The 14,637-nt window shown below is 35.4% G+C and overlaps 1 pseudogene across 1 annotated transcript; it reads right to left on the bottom strand.

The window, feature by feature from the left end:
• Positions 1-5,560: 5,560 nt before the first annotated feature.
• LOC306667019 (large ribosomal subunit protein uL18-like) lies at positions 5,561-6,476 on the bottom strand (annotated as a pseudogene). The gene has a single exon. The product of its transcript is annotated as a large ribosomal subunit protein uL18-like (transcript).
• Between the last annotated feature and the right edge of the window lie 8,161 nt (positions 6,477-14,637).

The raw sequence follows: 14,637 nt of genomic DNA, 5'->3' as shown, positions 1-14,637 counted from the left end.
ACCTATGCTTCTCTCTTTGGAATGAGAATATTTAACCTATGCCATGGTATCTTGGAGTATGTAACTTTAATTTTGATTTTTTTTTTTTTTTTTTGAGACTCACAGCTGAGTTTGCCTTGAGTCTTGGAGATTTTAGACTTTTCTTTTTGAGTAATGCTGGAACCGTTAAGACGTTGGTGACTTGGAGAAAGACTGAAAGTATTTTGTATGTTGTGATGCATAGGGAAATTTCAGGGCCGGGGTGAAATTCTTTTATTTGAATTTTGAACACCTCCCAAGGTCCTATATTTTGAAGACTTGGTTACCAGCCTGTGGATCTACTGGGAAGTCGTGAAAGTTTTAGGAGGGACCTAGTGGAAGGAAGTTAGACTATTGGGGATGTGATTCTCTTAAGGATATTGAGACCTCATCCCTCTTTCTCTTTTCTTTCTTTGCTTCCCAGCTACCATGAGCTTCCTCTATTACCTTTCATAGCCATATTGTGCTGCCTCACCACAGGCTCAAAAGTAGTAGCATCATGTATCTATGGACTGAAACCTCTAAACTGAGAGCCCAAATAATCTTTTATTCCTTGTAGGTTGATTATCTTGGGTATTTTGTGACAGAAATGGAAAGTGACTAACAAGTTTACCAAATCTTATGTTTGTGTAATGTGCATTTCTGGCCATTTCCTCTTAACCTGGACTTTCCCCTTATTTTCTTTGTTTCACAAAACTATAATATATCAGCCTAGAAGCAAAAGTACTTCTTTGAAATCTATTCTGGAGATTCACCAATTTCTCTGGGTTATCTCCCATATATACAGGAGGTATATATATAATTGAAATAGTGGGGTTTTTTTTCCCCCACATGTTAATCTCTTTTATTGCAGGGAGACAGGGAGATCCACTTTTAGAAATTCTGAAGATTGAGAGGAAAAAATTACTTTTCCTCCCTTACAGTACGTATTTTCAGATAAAGAATAATTGTGAGTCACTATTTTATAACATTAGATATAATAACTATGTCTAGAATAAATTACAGTATGTACTCCACACTTATTACTGGCTTTTACATTTTCTCAAGATCAAAAAAGTCATTATTTGTATATTAAAAGCAATATTTAACATAACTATTTTCTGAGTCTGACAATTTATCACTTTGAAATGTGAAAGCCAGCATTTGACATTCTGTGATTTGACTTATTATGTATGGTCCTCTTTCAAACCATTATGTACTTGCTTGTTTTGCCCTTTGGCTGAGATAAAATTATCAGTCCTTACTCTGGAGTAGTCTCCATTTCATCTGCATGCATCTGTCTTGAATGAGTCATTACTCAGATGTGAACTGGTTTCCTAAATGTGTCACATGTAAAAAATAAAAGGGCTCCATTGTACTCTTCTGGTATTTTAGAAGCATTCCTCTATTTTTTTTCTTTTGGCAAAGAATAAAAATTTGTAAGGAAACCATACAAAAATAATTTCACTTTGCTTTGGATCTGAAAAAGACAGCAATTTTGAAAATTCTTGAATAAATTATGGAAGGCATTTGCCTTTGATTTGCGTTTGATTAGCTTTAGAAACTGATTTACACTGGTTTTAGAAAGCTTTGGGAATAAGAAAAGTAAAACAAACAACAAACCACCACGAAAAAGGAAATCTTTCTTTAATTCAAATTTATTTCTAATTTAAACTAGTTTAACTAGTTTAAATTTATTTCACATTTGTATTTTTTCTCAAGGACCTAAGATGAATTTTTAGCAGCCAGAAATCTACTATTAATTTTATGTATTTTGAAAGCCAATTGTTTTTTTCACCACTATTTTATCTTGAAAAAATTAGGAAAACAAAACTTTTCTCTTTTGACATTACAAATCCTTAAGGTATGTCTTCAGTAAAACATCAAAAGTTGTATATATCCAAACGCTAATAGGCAAGCAAATTTTCAAAACTTAAAAATTAAATGGCACTGGGCAATATGTAGTTTGGTTGAATTGAAAATAAATCTTTTAATTACTATAGGTCTATGTTACTCCATAGTTAGTACTTTATAAATATTAACTGAATCATTCACATGCATAAAATATAGCAAATGAAGTATAATTCCTTTCATAATTGTTTCATAATTTTAAAGTAATATAATGATGTTATTGCATATTCACAGTCTTAAAATTTGCATGAAAATGCATTTCAGAAAAACCTTTAACTTTAAAGTAAAATAAACAAATGTTTTTCCAAATGTAAATGATTTGGAGTAAACTGCAGCTCCACCTTTTTCTTGGTTAAATCATTGGACTTTAGAGTTCCATATTGAAGGCTTCTTGTTATGGTACTGTTTTTATAGTTCAGAGGAAACTTTCAGCCCCCTAAACCATGACTTCCCTTTTAATTTGCAGGATCCTGAGGAAATATAATTTGTGAACACTATATACAATAAAGAATCTGACTTAAAAATGTATGACAAGATTCATGGTTCTATGTAAGATTCAATGATATATTACTGAAGATACGGAAAAAATGGATAGATAAGACATTCTTACCTAATTTTTTTTTCAAATAATTATACATGAAGATTCTTTATAGTGTCTAGTAACCAGCTTTTCTGGTTCTCTTTGAGGAACCAGCTGCTCCTTCCTTATTTCCAGTGCATCATTCTTGGCTGACCTAGTATTTTACACCATGAATAAAAGGTAATAATGATGTTATAACTGATGGTGTTATGGCTTTTGGAACCAGTTCACATTAAGCAACATAGATCTGTGTCTGTGGTTCCTTAGTGCTATTTATTAAATGCTGGGTACATCACGACTCAACATAGCATCAACACGAAATCCTCTGAAACCTGTTTCCAGTGATTCTCTCATAGGCCAATACTGGACTTTGATTACGATGCCCCAAAATGCACCTCCCAATCAGAATGTGGAATAAAATGTAAAAGAAACTTCATTTGGGGGGAGAAAGGAAGAAAGGAAGTTAGGAAATGGAGGGAGGGAATGACAGAGAGAAGGAAGGAATTTTGCTTTGTTTTACAAAAAATAAATTTCAACAAATAACATTTGAGAAAAAACAAATGATACTAATTAACCACAAGGTCGTTTTAAAAATCAGGAGGTATTTATTGAAATTTCCCACCATCATATCCATATATTTATTTTGGAAAATTGGGAGATGGTACAACATGGTATTTCACTAGTCTAAGTTCATTAGCACCTAACTCAAATAGAGCCAGTGAACACATTCCTTTAGGACACTCAAAATTGGGTTGGAAATACTTAAAGTTAGTTTTTCTCTCAAAACTAGTTCATAATATGTAACACTTAGAATACATACATGGTGTTTCTTTCCCTTAATGAGGAGAAACAAACATTATGGACTTGGAGGTATTAATAAAGATATACACCAAGAAAATATTAGAGAGATGGATCCAGTAGCATGTTATTGGTGTCAGTCCAACCATTTTTGACACTCAGAATCATCCCAGACACTTCTTTATTTGAACATGCAAGCTTTTCTTGAATTTCATGAGTCTGTACAATAATTTGCTTAAGTTAGAATTCTGTCACTTACAAATTTTGTATACCAATGTTAAACACAGATTTTTAAAAACAAAACATATAGGCAAACTCCACCTAGAGGCAAAGAAAAAATTACCCCTCCCCCCAAGCACATCAAATAAACAAATGCTTCCAAATTTGCACTACACAAAAGATTATTTTCCAAATGAACAATGGATCCATAGATATATAAAGTCACCAACTAAAAACTAATAGAAACAATTCTATCAATAATATCCAATTTTGTTTGTTTGTTTGTTTTTAATTTCCCCAAGGCTGGGATTGAAGCCAGGACCTTGAGTGTGTTGGCATGTTAGGCAAACACTCTTGTCAGTGTTTTGCTGTATTGGGGACTGGGCTCAGGGCCTCAAGAAAGCTAGGCAATTACTCTTACAATGATCTACAATCCCAGACACTTTAAAATTGTTTTGAGTCCAGCATGGTGGTGCACGCGCGTGCACACACACACACACACACACACACACACACACACACACACACAAAAGCCAATTTCTACTTTGCCAAAAAGATGCAAAAGGACTTTAGATTCAAAGGTATTCACTGGAGATTGTTTCAAGTTTTCAAGGAATTGCTTATTACTATGCTATGGAATCTATTCTAAAATCAGTTTTGAAATCCAGCTGAGTAAACCTCTTAAGCTTTCTAAGACTGAGAATACTCCTCTATCTGTGGCGTTAGCCTTTGCCCTCTGGCCTACACTGTGTCCTCTGCGTTTTTCTTCCTCTACTTAGAACATGTTATCAGAGAAATGGTTCCAATAGTCTGTTTCAGGGTTCAACCACCTTGTTTAACTTCTTTCTGATCCTTTTAATATAAGCTGGTACTGTTTTTGCTGTTATAAAATCCCACGGATATCATGGAGGATCATCCAGTTAGGAGACTGGTCCATTGTTTCAGTCAGATTTTTTTTGCTGCTGGGAACAAGACCTGACAAGAACCACACAGAGGAAGAAAAGTTTATCTGATGCTCAGGGTTTCAGAGTTCTGCTCCACAGATGTGTGACTCCATCGCACTGGGCCTAAGGTGAGGAAGAACATCATGGAAGAAGAAAACAGCTCAGAACATGGCACCAGGAAGCAGAGAGCTCTACTAACTAGGGACAAAATACATGTCCCAAAGACACACCTCCAGTGACCTACTCCTCCAGTCACACCCAGCTGCCAGTTAATCCATTCAACTGGATTAATGCACTAATTAGGTTAAACCTCTCATATCCCAATCACTTCACCTCTAAACTGTCTTGTATTTTCTCACACATGAGATATGGAAGGATACTTCATATCTAACCCCTAACATTTGTACATCATCCCTGGGTAATTCCTTCTCCAATTCTAGATCTTGATGACATGGCTGAAGGATAATGAGATTAAGATTCCTAGAAGTTCTCTGGTTTGTTTGAGAGAAACAGCAAGTCACATTCTTAATCACTTCAAGGGTTTTATGTAACTGAATCTGATGTTTTGATCTTTTTGATGTTTTAGCAAAAAGTTGTAAGCCACATACTGGAATATTTTTTAAATCAATATTTTCCTCAATGACCTCTCTCTTCTTACATTTTATCACAAGCAATAGAAAAGAACTAGGTTGTACTTTCATCACCTTGCCAGGAAATGTCAGTCAATTGTCACAATTCATCATTCACATGTGCATCTTTTGACATGACTACAGAATAAAATCTTGAAAGCTTTCTGGCTCTAACAAATGACATGTGCCTTGCTGCCTTCTGGGCCTTTAGCAGCAACACCTGTAAAGTTGGTATATCTTCTAACCATTTGTTCCCAGGGATTCAGGTCTTCTCTAGGGTGGTTGAGGATTCTCTTCCATGCTCCCTGACTTCCTGCTGAACCCTCCCCAACCGTCACTAATGTCCATAGTCCTACTTATAATAATAATCTAAGACTTTTCTATCAGGCTTCTCATTTTCTCTCATCCTCTTCCCACTGCTCAATTCCAAAGCCATTTTTCCACTTGTTCAGTAGGTTTATTATCTTTAACTGTTGTTTGGTTTATCTCTCTGAATCCTGTTCCTGAGCTTTAAGGAAGCTTGCCTTCTTTGAAGTGACCCAATCTTTCTTCTGGGCAAGAGACATTTTAGGATGCGTCCATCTCTTCTTTTTACCTTCTTTCTTGGACTTCTTCTCATAGACTATATTTTCTCTTGAAGCAGAAAGATCTTTCTTGCACATCCCCTGCATGTCAGGGGTAACATTGTTCTTTGTATACTGAGAGAGCTGTTTCTTGTAAGCATCTTCATTTTCTTCCATTAGATAATGCATATAATCAGCAACATTCTGACCCATGATGTGCTTCTGATGACCTTCTGCATTAAACTCCTTGCTTTCTGAAGCATAACCAGGGAATTGTTTGGTACTATGAGGATGGACAAGCCTCCATCCACAGCTGCTTTCTGGGCCTCCAAAACTTTAATGCCAGTTGAAGCTCTAGCAAGGCCTGCATCCAAATAGCAGGTGAAGACACCAGGCTGATCATCAATGCTTTGTACATTGTGCTCCTTTTCAGTCACCTCCACTGGGCCTTCATAAATCTTGTCCATACCAAACCTATTGAGAAGGCTATGGGCCAGCAGGGGCCAGTACAATATGCTGCAGTACAATTTGTTAGGCCAACTTTCACACCATATTTCGTTAGTTCATGTGCATATGCTGCACAGACTATCATATCCATGTCTATACGGGCATAGACAATATGGAAAATGATATCTCTCTTAGTTATGGAATCTATTGTAAAATCATCCTATATTTGGAACTATCATCCTGTATTTGGGTGTGTTGTACTTATTTTTGTCCCGATTACCCACTGTTTCCCAGAATAGCAATCAGTTTTGCCATCTTATCTTCTTCTAAATTTCACTTGATATCTCTTAAAGTAGACCGTATTCTTGACAACTTTAACAGATCCCATCCTGAGGAACAGCAACCTGGGACTGTAGCTTCACATTGACCTGCAGAGGAGAAAAAGCATTGTTTTTGCACTAGCACAGTACATAGCACCTCCAAAGCCATTCTTATACATTTTTAGATATCCCTATGATTATCACCCCAATCCAAACATCTCTTAGATTTCTAAAGCTGAGGAAAATGTAACATAAATAAGGTCAATTAAAACAGCTTATATTTAGTATCTCATAGTTTGGTTGGTCAGTAATCTGAATGAGTTCTTAATAGGAGACTCAGGAAAGAATCCATTTCCAAACTCACTCAAGCTATTGGCCAAGTCCAACTTCTTGCAATCAGCAGAGAGCAGCCCTGAACTCCAACAGGCATCTCTGGTCTTTCTCAGTGATCCTCTATATCTTGGAGTTTAGCAATGACCTTCAAATCCCTTCCATTCTTGGAATAAAACTCTGACTTTCACTTCTGCTCTCTCTCTCTCTCTCTCCTGTCTGTCTCCTCTGCCCATGTCTCTCTGACTCCAGCCAGATAGAGTCTCTTGTAAAAGTTCTTGAGATTGGACAGTCTATACAGATAATACAAGTCTATACTCTGCATCGTGTCATCAAAATCTCTTTTGCTAAGAGATATAATGGATTTCCAGGTCCCCATGTTTAGGAAATGAACCTCTGGGCTAACCTAATCTTTTTAGCGGATTGTTTTATGAAGTCAGTGAAATCTGAATTCCAACATCAGGAAGACAGTATAAGAAAAGAAATTATGTACTCATTTCATTTATGAAGGACAATGCAAAAATATAAACAAAATAATATGTAATAAAAACCAACAGCATAAAAGGTATTATATCATAATATGGAGAAATATATTCAAAAAATAAATATATTCCAAAAAACTTACTCTTACTATATCAAATTATTGAACTAAGTGTGGAAAATGAGATCACCACACCAATATATGCAGAAAAAAAGAATTTGATAAAGTTCAGTGCCTATTTATGATTTGAAAATCTCATGGGTACAAGAGATAAAATAGAAGTTCTACCTAGAAGTTGATAGGTTTTATGCAATAATTCCCTCAAATATTTGTTTCATCAAGAATCTGTGCTTTAATTTCCCTTAAGATAAGGAAAAAGATAAGAATATAAGCTATCACCATTACCACTTAACAACTTAGGGATTTTGGATTATTGGTGTAAGGAAAGAACAACAATAACAAAAAGGTGTAACTATTTGAAAGAAAAGATGAAAATGTCTTTATCTGAATGTCCCATGATTGGTCAAATGCTTAGAAAACCAGCAGAGCCGAGGACATTCTATTTTACTAAATAAGAAAGTTCCATGGTGTCTTCTGATAGAGAATCAACTTGCAATAAAGCAGAAGAGTTTTTTTTTTTCAGCAGTAGCAACCAACCATAAAAAAAATCACACACCATCCATAGCACTTATAAAAACTGTAAGTTCTATGATAACATAATCAATAAAATGTTGGTATTATTTGAATAAAGCTTTAAAATGTTTAATGTTGAGCTAAGAAGTAGTCTAATGGAGTGGAACATCATTTCTTGAAAAAAAAAACTTAAGATATAAATTAGTTTCAAATTGATCTTTAATATGTAATTCAATAACCTACAAATCAAAATTCCAGTTGATTTCTTGAAGAACTCAATAAATCTATTGTAAAATGTATGCTGAAAGAATATAGGTCCACACCTAGCTAAGTAAGTCTTAAGAAGAAATAGGAAAAAACAAAGAAGAAGAAACAGGGATAACTTACTTTAGTAAATATTATAACATTCTAGAAAGTTACAGTAATTTTATCAAAAAAATATTATCACCATACAAAAAAGCAGAAGAGACCAATATGCTCATTTTAGCCTGGGTAAATGCCCACACCTACAACATAGAAGAATGACATCAGAATTAATTGGGAATGTTTATATTGTATGATTCAGAAATCAGTTCACTTCTATAGAAAAGTAAACTGGACCTGATCACAAAGATGGGTGTGAGATAGGTAAACGAATTAAGTATAAAAAATATAAATGCTCATAATGAGTGTGATAAAAGTTTATGAGAATATCATTATTCCTGGGCATAGGGGATGATTATCAAACACAGAAATTATAAATCATAAGGTAATGATTGATGGAACAAGGGTAGAACACTGAAGATTTTTATTTAGTGAGCCCACATAGGAAGATAACAGAGAGGTGACTGACTTGCAAAAGATGCTGGAAATGTTCTAAAACCAACAAAGAGTACTGTCCAGAAATACAAGTTGCCCCAGAAAATCATCAGGAGTGAGTTGGCAGCTCTGATAGAAAGCAGGGTCTTTCAGAAAGGGAAGGCATCAAAGGCTCCCAACCTACAAGGAGGTTGTTTAAATGCATTTTAAGTCAGAGGTGCAAATTAAGGCGAGACAAAGCTATCATTTTACATCTACCTGCAGGTGATGGAAACATAATAACTCTTTCAGCTAAATAATACTCAGAATTCAGCTTCCATGTTATTTTTTATATTGTCATTTCTCTTTGTCACAGTAAGGGTAATTGCACTATCATGACTAGCATTTTAAGATCTTCTGGGAGTTAATATCTATCTCTCACCCTTCCCTACCCTTAACTTAGAGACATAACTTTCCTGTTATCAGTAAAAGTAACTAAGAACCCAACGCACTGCTCAGGAGTCCTCCTGTGGATAATTGAGCTGGATATGCCCTTAGGAGAGTTTGGGAAATTTCTCCTGTCACAATCCTTCCCCTGTGTTCCACGCATAGTGACAGCATTATATTTTCTCCCAAATAATTAATTCACCAGACCATTTCTAGTTTGGTCCCAAGAGAATCAAGAAATTGTCCTCAATTCTTAGGAAGCCAATGAATTAATTTGTTATTTGTACTTATTATTAATCATCATAAACCTGCTTCAAATGTTTCATCTGATTGGTTTCAGTGATCTGCAGGTGGAAACATCACTGATTTGAAGAATCTTTCATTTGACAAAAACAAATTATAATCCAGTCACTACAAAAGAAAAACAACGAAGTGTGTATTATTAACTTTTGTTCTGAAAGCAAATGAGTAATTATGTTATATACCTCTTAATATGAGGCAGTTTCAATAATAGGAAACTATTAATGTCATGCATGATAAATGTTGCAGACTTTATTTGAACCTGACTTTAAAATGATTGTGAGAAGTCTTCTTTGCCATGACCAACAAAGGAGCAATTATTGAAAGGGAATGAATTTGAATTTAATCCCCCCTGAAGAAAATAATAAACAGGTAAATAGCTTTAAAAAATGAGGCTTATTTATTTCCCAGGTGAGCCAAAACAATTAGATAGTTCCTTCCTTCTATTGCCTGTAAGATATATAACACATCTTCCAAATTATTACTTGCTTGGAAAAGCAGGCTCCTTTTTTGTTTTTTTCCTCTCACACTCTGAGAAACTCACCTTTTTCTGATTTTTTTAATAGATGATTCAGTCACATTAGATAAAGGTACTCGTAAGTATGATTAGAGAAGACTACCATTTTTAGAGTACACAAACATTCTTTCCAACAGCTAGACATTGTTCAGTTAGGAGAATAAATAAAATAAATAATATGAAAATAAATAATGAATAGAATGCTGTTAAGGACAGCAAATGCCCAAGGAAGCTGAAGATTGTGAACCATTTCCCTGGCTGCACAATGGGCAAAATTTCCTTCACTGTCCTTGAAGACATTCATTAGATAAGTAAACTTGCTGTTTCTGTTTTCCTTGTAATTCCCTTTTGAGGTTTTTGGGATTTTTATATGAATATGTAGAAGCAGAGAAATAATCCAAAAATACTTCAATATTTACCTAGAATTATATTTTTCTTCTATTTCTTTCCCTGTGTTCTCTGACTTTAATTGAAAATTTTATATAATTCTTCTATTTTAGCATATCTTTTATACTTCTTTTAAATTTTTAAGTGTTTTCTCAAAGTTGCAACATGTGACTAACATGTTTATAATACAATAACACTCTGTCCCTTCACAGGTAGCACGAGGAATTGTTCTCAGTTCCGCCCTCTGACCTTTGGAAAAAATGCTGTTATTAATTTAATTTATCCATATGCTTTTGTATTGTTGCTGTTATTAAGGAAAGCAAACCACTGATAGATTCATTAAGAGTAAGAAAAGTATCAGATCATACTTTATCTTAACTTGTTCCTTCCAGAGCATTCTTCCTTTCTTTATGTATTTGAGTTTCTGACCTATATTATTTCCTCTTCTCTAAAGAACTTTTCACATGTTTTACAAAGACACGTCTATCAGCAGCACATTTCCTTAATTTTTGCCTGAAAAGTTTTTTTTTAATTTCTTCATTATTTTTGGAATATAATTTCATAGGATACAAAATTCTAGACCGGTGTTTTTTTAAAAAAAGACTTTAAATATTTCACAGTACTCTCTTTTTTCTTGCATTGTTTGCAAAAGAAAAGTGCAATATACTTCTTACATAATTCTTGTCTTTATTCCTCTGTAGGTGAGAAGTTTTCCTTACCACATCCACCTCTCATTTAGCTATGTTTTTGGTATTTCATGTTCTCTAGTTTGGGTATCATGTATCTGTGTGTAGCTGTTGTTTTGGTTTTTGTATTCCTTCTGCTTTGTGTTCTCTATGTTTTCTGGATCCATAATCTGATGTCTGATGTTACTTTGGGGTAATTCTCAGGTATTGATACTTCCAATTTTTTTTGTTTCTTTTCCTTCTGGTATCCCTATTTTGCATGTTACATCTTTTGCAATCGCTATATTTAGTTCATAAATATTCTATCCCACTATTTTGTGTTCTTTCAACATTTTGTATTTCAGCATTGGAAGTTCCTGTTGAAATTTACTCATACTTACTGATTCTTCAATCATTTCCAGTCTGTGAAGGAACCTGTCTAAAGCATTCTTCAGTTCTATTACAGTGCTTTTGGTTTCTAGCATTTCCTTTTGGTTCTTTTTTGGAGTTTTCATTCCTCTCTTTACATTACCTATTTCTACACGTCAACGTTCCCCAAGAGAATCCTCAGCATACCAATTAGAATTATTTTACAGTGCTGGTCTTATAATTCCAGAATCCGCTCTGCCTGAGGCTGATTTTGACACCTGCTTTGTCTCTAGACTATATTTTTCCCTTGTAGCGTGCCTTGCGATTTTTCTTATTGAAGGCCAGACATGACATAGTAGGTAAAAGAACTGAGATTGATAGGTCTTTATTGTGAAGTTTTATGTTTATGTGTTTAGACTGTTCATTGTGGCTCTGGTATCAGGAGCTAAAGTTTCCCTTATAGTATCCTTGTTTTTTTCTCCTCTGTTGTCTTTTGGTTTTTCTATGGACTCCTTAAGTGGGAGGTAAAACTTTTTGTTGTTTTTTTTAACTGTAATCCCATTGTTATAAAAAGTCCTGTTGTTGCAGGGGTGAGGTGTGGGCTGATGGGGAGCAATCTACAGTCCTGTGTTGAGGATATTTCTCATTCCCACATGAAAGGCCACAGTGGCTGCATGGGTATTGACTTTGCCTCCAGTTGCAGTCTAGTTGCTGGAGTTGTATCTTTCTTTACTTCCATGTTGGTTAGGCTTTGACAAAACCCATCAGTAGGTACCGGTAAAATAGTACTCCTTTAAGGGAAGGTCTTGACAGAATGAGACATGTTTCAAAACCCTCCCCTTCTGGAAGTCATTTTTTTTTCTCTGATGGTCACAGTGAAAATGTGGTGGGGCTTCTGGAGGTAAACTTTGGAAACGGGGAGGACCCCGGACTGGGCTCAGGGTCGTTAACTCTCAAACTGGTCTACATTAAACCCACAGCAATTCAGCAAGCATAGTCCAGAGTTTCTGTGCACACTGGCTCCAGCAACAGGCTTCCATGATTCTTCATACTCATCTCTCTAGTTTCCAGATTATCAATTTGCCCTATGAACTCAATTCTCCAATGTATGTAAGAAAAGTTGTGAATTTTTAATTTGATTGCCTAATTGCTTATTGTCAGGAGTAATGACTTTCAAGCTCTTTACGTTGACAGAAACCCAAAACCTTTTCTATCAAAATGGGAGTTAAAGCCTAGACCTGTCATTCACTCCATGTGCTCATTTCCACCAGTGTCCAGGATTTAGTCCTCAGTTTACAGAGATTTAAATGTAACTCTGTACATCTCTTTATCTAGCATTCTTCCTATGTGTGCTGTCCACAGCTCAGTTGTGCTGGACGTGGGATAGATTGCAGAAAATTAAAAAAATAAAATAAAATAGAATACTAGAGGTGGAATGTGAGACACAGGTTGGCTGAAAAATTCTTGTGGGGAAGATCCAGGAGCAATGGGCTAGACAAGTAGCAACTCTGTTTCTCAGGGTGTCTCTTGGGCTCTGCAAAAGCAGCACCCTTCCATCTCTCTTGATGCTTTGTCCAGGGGCAGCTGGACACCCACTTCTCCTCTCCATAGTGCTCTGCTTCATACTAGTTACCAAAGGGGGAGGGGCTTATAGGTCAGATTACAGAAGCGGTGACATCCTTAGCTCAGCTTGCCTTGTCCCAATGTGTGACCAACATCCCAAGGAACTGCAAGGCAGCATTCAAGAAAGCAGCTTTTTAAAATTTTTAATTAATTTATTTTATTGTTTTTTTTTAGTTATAAATGATATTAGGATCAATTTTGACAGGATTATAAAAGTATGGAATGTAATTTGCTCTAATCCAGTCCCCAGTACCTCCCCTTTCTCTCTTCTCCTCTCTGCTCACAGTTTGGTTTTCTAATTAGTGTCTTGTGGATTTGCATAATGGTGAGATTTCTGTTATTCATACATATGCATTAGAAAACTCAGTCAGATTCATTCCACTGTCCTTCCCTTACCCACCGGTCCTTCCTCCACCTCAATCTCCTTCCTCCACCTCAATCTCCTTCCTCTACTTCACTAATATAAGAGCAATGCTTTACAGGTAACACTAATTTGCCCCAATGAGAGAAAGCCAGGGTCCTTAGAGATAATGTTTATATAGACATTCAAGCCCAGACTCACTCTCATTGTTCCCTGGACTTGGTTTGGTTCTTAGGAACAGAGAGGAGCATTTCAGAGACGTGGTGATTGACTCTTCTCCTTTTGTTTCACAGATGACAGACTATGTATTACAAACCATGAGTTCATGTTAGCACTTCCAATTCCAATAAAATGTCAAGCTCATTATAATCCTCTTCTTTTACATTTTTAACCATTTCACAAGGGTGAAAGCATAGTTCCCTTTATCTACCATGTGATATTTGTTTACCTGGATGAATATATGTGTAATATGTGACATTGAACTAAAGATATATGATGGAAATTGTTGCATAGTTATTCATAAAGATTTCCCTAATCCACCCCATTGCCAAAAAAATTAAACTGCTAATAAGAGGTCAGCATCTGTATGTACTTCCTTCTTGTTTTTAATCTGAGAGTGTATAATTAAAGTACCAGGTCAAGAGATGCATTAGTTCTCTGTCCACTTAGTGTGGTTACGCCATTTATTTGAATTAAAGTTGCATTGGAATTATAGAGTTCTTTCTCTTAATTGTTGCTTGCTTTAGATTGTATTGCATTTTAGGTTTTTTCCTCTATGCTTTTTTGTTTTATTCATAGATTTTGTGTATGTGAAATGCTATCATGGTACTAAATGTCAAATTTATAAAAAATTATAGTCGCCGAAGTGTGAGTCTCACTGCATCCCTCTACATGTTACCCTTCTCTGTCTTTTCACACTTTTCACACATATTCCTGTGGTTAATCTCTTGTTGTTTTTTTCTTTATCATTCTTATAGCTCTTTTTGTGTAAGTGAGCATTTTTCAGATGTTCTTTATATTCCTTTTCTTCTTACACAAAGCATAGCATATTATAGACACTTAACTTTTTACCTAAAGATATGTAGTGGAAATCACTGCATAGAAGTTCATGAAGATTTCCTTAGACCCTTTATAAGCTGCACAGTTTGTCTATGTTTATGCCACCATGCTTCTACCTGTGGGCTCTTAGGTGGCTTCCAATACCACACAGTTAGACAATGCCACAGTAAATAACACTGAATGCATACATTCCTGTGTGGTGGATGCGTACTTCCAAAGGGAATTCCTACAGATGGGATGGATCAGAGAGTAAACGCACACATAGTTGCATCAGATATCC

This window comes from Sciurus vulgaris (assembly GCF_902686455.1).
Source record: "Sciurus vulgaris genome assembly, chromosome: 7".
NCBI classification, from domain to species: domain Eukaryota; kingdom Metazoa; phylum Chordata; class Mammalia; order Rodentia; family Sciuridae; genus Sciurus; species Sciurus vulgaris.
This window is presented reverse-complemented; position numbering and strand designations above follow the sequence as displayed.